Source organism: Mustela erminea, chromosome 11 (genome assembly GCF_009829155.1).
Source record: "Mustela erminea isolate mMusErm1 chromosome 11, mMusErm1.Pri, whole genome shotgun sequence".
Lineage (NCBI taxonomy): Eukaryota > Metazoa > Chordata > Mammalia > Carnivora > Mustelidae > Mustela > Mustela erminea.
In genome coordinates, this window is record NC_045624.1 from 84,432,542 (window position 1) to 84,438,541 (window position 6,000).

Here is a 6,000-nt window from a genome sequence, read left to right on the forward strand (position 1 = left end):
ACAGAGCTCAGCCTCCTGGATCCTCGGTCTCAGGTAGATAATGCCGGCCTTTCCCAAAAGACTCAGGAGCCCTGGCTCCAACACCGGCAACTTTGCAAAGAACTTTCCTATCTGATCAGTACACACTCTTGCAACTCTTGTTTTATAGGTCCTCCACTCTTTCCTTCACCACCACGGTGTGGATTGAAGACTCATCTCATGCTTCTACCATCAACCCTCATGACGCCTAGCATATAATAGGCACTCAGTGAATACTTGCTGAAAATTGGATATATTTTTTTAATGGCCTCATCTCTAATTCCAGGATAGTTTCCCTTGAGTAAGATCGGCTCTCCAGTGGCCCTGGCTAGTCAGCGTGGACAGTTTGCAATTTTTCTCAAATTTGCCGCTGCTATTTTTACAAAATACTGACAGAGTGGCTTGATGTCATCATTTGAGAACTGCATGGGATGAAGTCTAGCTTCTGCAACTCACCCAAGAGCTTTATTCAAAATAAGTCCATTTAACTATTTCCCCGCGACTTTCTCCTGCTCCTGTTCGGGCCCAGCCTCATCCCAAAGCCAGGAGGCCTTGAGCAGGACCTGACTCTAGCTCTCATTTCAGGAAGGTAAGGTCACAGCCCGAGCGATGACGATAGGGTAGGCCTTCTTGCTCCAGCCGTCCTTGCTCAAAACCCACAGGGAGACCTTCCACTAATATCCTTGGCTGAAATCTAGCACACTGTGTCCAGCTGGTCAGCATTCCTCAGATGAACTTGGCCTCCGCACTGTAAATGTTTGCTGAAAACATGCAAAAGGCCCCTGAGGATTTTGGCCTTGTACTGGTCCAGACTCTCTCTACCTCTCTGCTCCGGTGACAGCTCTTCACAAGGACACACACTCACAAGGAGACACACACACACACACACACACACACACACACACACACACCACAGATCCCATCTGACTCCTGCCCAGGCTCCCGTCACTACCTGAGCTCTCTGTACTGACTTCTCAGGATCAAAGACCCTCATGATGTTTTCAGAAAGAAGCAGTGACTTGTAACAACCACCTCTGGAAGACTTGCTGCTGCCCAGAAAGATGTATTTCTCACTGAGGTGACAGGTCAGGAGCTACTGATCAAAGAAGTAGATTTTTTTTTAATTTAGTGATTCAGAAGCTAGAGTTCCTTTTACTCTATGACTCCACCATTCCCTAAAGCCTTGCTTCTGGACAGTGGTCTGAGCATCAGCAGCACTGCCATCCCTGGGAGCTTGTTAGAAATGCAAGATCTCAGGCCTGCCTTAGACCCACTACACTAGCAGTGCATTCTAAGAAGAACCCCAGGTCTGGGGACTCATATAAACAGAAGTTTGAGAAGCCCTACTCTAGGAACTCAGAGGCCCCTGCACCAGACTGCAGATAGGGAAAAGGGGCATGGAGTGAGTACAAAATGCAACCCCACTCCCTTTTTTTTTTGCTTCATTAAAGTCTCAAATGAGAGGTGGCTCCCAATCCCATTCCACTGGTAAGAGCTAGTCACATGGCCACAACTGGACACAAAGCCCTCTGGGTAATGTAGTTCTTGACTGGGCAGCTGTCTGATAGTTACGACTCCACATTATGGAGTTGGGAAGATAGATTTTGTGGACAAACAGACATCTCTGATGCTCACACCTCCTCAATGAGCTGGTGACCAAAGGGGAAACACTGCTTTGACAGCAAACACCAGACCCTGCACCATGCACCACAGGTATATGCAGAAGAGAAACAAACAGGGTTCTGTTAACAGAGAATACATCATGGTGAGAGTTTCAGAATTGAATATGCAGGCCCTCATAAATGCAGAAGTCACAGTGAAGGGACTGCAAAGAGAAGAAAACTTAGTCAAGATCAGGAGCAGTAACAAACGATGAGGAAATTAGCATGTAGTCAGCATGAGCAGTGTGCCCAGCCCTTTTACATATGTTGTCCAGTTTTATCCAGAAAGCAACGTCGTAGGTTCGCAATATTCTCCCTACTCCTGCAAAATTGCTTCTGTTAAGACTGTCTCATCCCACGACCTACTGTAAAGCTATGCAGTGTGTCTCAATGTTGGCAGAATTAATATTTTGGGCTGGATAATTCTTTGGGGTGGGAGTCTGTCTTGTGCATCATAGGATGTTTAGTAACATCTCTGACTTCTACCCACAACTATGAGAACCAAAATTGGCTCCAGACATTGTCAAATACCCTGGGGTGTGGCAGGGTGGGAGGGCGCAAAGTTGTCCCCAGCTGAGAACCACGGAGCTACAACAATCAAAATAGTACGGTATTGGCAAATGACAGACACACAGATCAATGGAACAGAATAGAAAGTCCAAAAATACGTCCATATTTATACAATCAACTAATTTTCAACAAGGCTTAATGTCAATTTAAAGGAGACAGAATACTCTTTTCAACACCTAGTCACAAGCAAAAAAATAATGTACTTTGAAGCATACCTCACACTATATACAGAATTTAACCCAAAATGGATCATAGACCTAACTGTAAAACCCCAAAGTTTAAAAGACACTTTTTAAAATGGAAAAAAAGGGGTGCCTGGGTGGCTCAGTGGGTTAAGCCTCTGCCTTCAGCTCCGGTCATGATCCCAGGGTCCTGGGATCGAGCCCCGCATCAGGCTCTCTGCTTAGCCGGGAGCCTGTTTCTCTCTCTCTGCCTGCCTCTCTGCCTACTTGTGATTTCTGTCTGTCAAATAAATAAATAAAATCTTTTTAAAAATGGGGGGAAAAAAGCCACAGACTAGTAGAAAATATTTGCAAAAAAAATTTCATAAAGGAGATGCATACTGAATATATGTTTTAAAAGTCTGAAAATCAAAAAATAAAAACAAATAATTCAACTTATAAAAGGCATGAAATATTTGTAGACACTTTGCCAAAGAAGACATACAGAAGACAAATAATTACATAAAAAAATATGTTCAACATTATAAGCAAAATAAGTCAGTCAGAGAAAGACAAATGCCATATGATTTCACTCATATGTGCAATTCAAGAAACAAAACAGATGAACATAGGGGAGAAAAAAAGAGAGAAGCAAATCAGAAAATAGACTCTTAACTATAGAGAACTTGGACTAAGACACCCTACATGTGTCACTCGCTCAAAGACCCTAACCACCCAGCACTCACCCCACACTCTTTGTGGTGGACTCAGGTGTCCATGGTTTTTCCTGCTAGAAAAAGAGCGCCCTGTGCAGCTCTAGGGGGCAGGAGTCACAGAGGAAAGCCACTCTCCTACCAGCCTCAGAGCAAATTTGACAACAGAGCAAACTCTGATAACAGAGTTCTGTGACCCCAAGGAGACCCTGACAGCAGCCTCTACAATGAAAGAGCTTGGCCCATTATGCCCCTTCACCTTTGCTTTGGTTGGGCATCCTTTATCCTTCCAACTCTTATCCCCACGCCATTCTGACATTCTTTTTTCTGTTCTCTTTCTCTAAAGGAGGAAGGCCCTAAAGCCCTTCCACTGAGCCCTCCAAAAATCACCAGCAAAATCTCCATGGCCTTCAAATCTTCTCTGAACTTGACTGAATCTTTGTGCTATCACTGGAACCTGACTTCACCTGTAGATACTGTTTCCCCCATAGCCTCTCAAGTGGTAGCTGTTTTCTCTACCATTTCTCTTATTCCATGAGAATCTCTTGCATCTCCTTGCCATTCTCAGCCCCTTCTCCATCCTCCTCCCTAAAATGCCTAGCCTTGAATTTCTTGTCATCTGACTCAACCACAGGGTTCCTCTCTCCTTTTCTGATACACACCTTCATTGCTATCAATTTCCCTCTTGGCACTGTTTTTGCTGCACCACAGTAAGTTTTCACTTACTTCAAAATACTTTTTTAAAAATTTTCTTTAAATTATTTTTTAAAAATTTCTCTTGTGGCATCATCTCTGACCCATGTATTACTTCACCTCCAGATATTTTGGAAATTTTCCATATACCTTTCTGGTATTGATTTCTAGTTTAATTCCATGTGGTCTGAAAATATGCTTTGTAAGATTTCAATTCTTCTGAATTTGTCAAGATATGTTTTACGGCCCACATTGTGTTCTGTCTCAGTGAAGTGTTCCACGTGAGTGTGCAAAGAATGAGTATTCTGCTGTGGCTAGACAGAGAATTCTATCAATGTCAATTAGATGCAGTTGATTGATGGTGCTATTCAGTTCAACAATGTCCTTACTGATTTTCTCCCTGCTAGATCTGACCTAGCTTAAATTCCATGGCCATTCACCACACTCCTTCGATTGCACCTTGTCCCTCTCTGCTTCTGTGCATTCACTTACCCAAACTCCAGCTGTGACTCAGCCCAGTTCTCTGTATATGCCTCACCTTGTCTCCACACCTGCTGCCTGTGGTGGAAAAAACCACCCACCCTTGCTGACAGATTTCTCTTAAAATTCATGACCTCTAACCTCAGGTGGGCCAGGCCAAAAGGCTGACATTTCCTGGTTTATCCTCAGGGATGCACACATTCCCATCCCCATGAGTGGCTGTTTTATACTCTCCCATTTCTCCTGTAATCACTAACACCTCCTTCCTAACCGTTACTCTCTGCAGATGACCTTGCTTCTTAGGTCACCGAGAAAGCAGAAATTCCCATCACCTTATCTACACTTGTATTTGTGCCCATATACTCTGCCTCCAGGTCTTTCACCATGAACTGCTTGTCTGTGCCAGTAGCAAATGCCATCCCTTCACGTATGCACGAGATTCTTCTTGCTTACTCGATAGCCCAGCGATTCTCTCTTTCTCCTGCATCATCCATTTGTCCTTCTCTTTGATCTTTCTCATCAGCACATAAGCTGTTTTTCTTTAAAAATGGCAAGCATTTTATTCCTTGGGGCTCTGCATTTGCTTTTTCCGCTGGGGAAGATGCTGTTCCCTAAGACAGCCACAAGACACTCTCCCTCTCCTTCCCAGGTCCTTACCCAAATCATACCACTCAGGGACACCTTCTCCAGTCATCAGTCCAAAACTGTATAACTCCTTGTGGTGGACATGACCAAGGGTGCCCTCCAATGTTGGTGGCTGAGGGCAGAACCTGTTACTTGCTTCTAACAAAAGGTAGCAAATGTAACAGGGGTGTCATTTGTTGATTAAGTTATATTGTATGGCAAGGTGTTGGACTGTCACCCATAATTATATGACATTATATAAGACTTCATGTTAGCAGAGCAGAACAAGAGCTTTTCCTTACCGGCTTGGAGAGCAAGCTGCCATGTTGTGAGAGGTCTGCTGGAACTGGGAGGGTCTGAGGATCCAAGGGCAGCTTCCAGTGGAGAGTCATTGAAAAGCCACAGCTCTCTGTCATACAACCATAAGGAACTAAGTTCTGCCAATAACCTGAGTGAGCCTAGAAGAAGATTATTCTCTAGTTAGTTCTCTAGTTAATTCTCTATTCTCCACATGAGAATTCAGCTCAGCTGGTACCTGGACTGCAGCCTCATGAGACCGTGAGCAGAGGAACCAGTAAAGCCCAGAGTCCTGGACCCACAGAAACTGTGACTCAGGAACATATGTGTTGTTTTAAAGCTGCTAAGTTTGGAGTAATTTGTTTTGCAGAAAAACGGAAAACGAATACCTCCCCAAATGTTCTCTGTTACCTTTTTCTGTTTATTCTTTTGCCTTAACACTTTTAGTCATTTAACATTTTCTATTTATACCTTGTTTATTGTCTGTGCTTCCCCCTCTACTCTTGAACGTAAGTTCCACTAAGACAGGGATTTTTGTCAGGTTTTTTTCCTACCATTATATTCTCAGTGACTTGAGCAATCTCAAAAAAATGTTTGTTGATTGAATGCATAAGTGGATGAATACTAAGTCTTGTTACCTGAGTGGAGGAATTCATTAAGGTCACATATATCTCTGAGAGGTAAGAAATGAGAGGAAACATACGTATTGTGTTTAACTTGTTATTATGGAAATGTTCAAGCATTGGTTCAATGTGTTATGTTCAAGTTACAGCTTCTTACCAG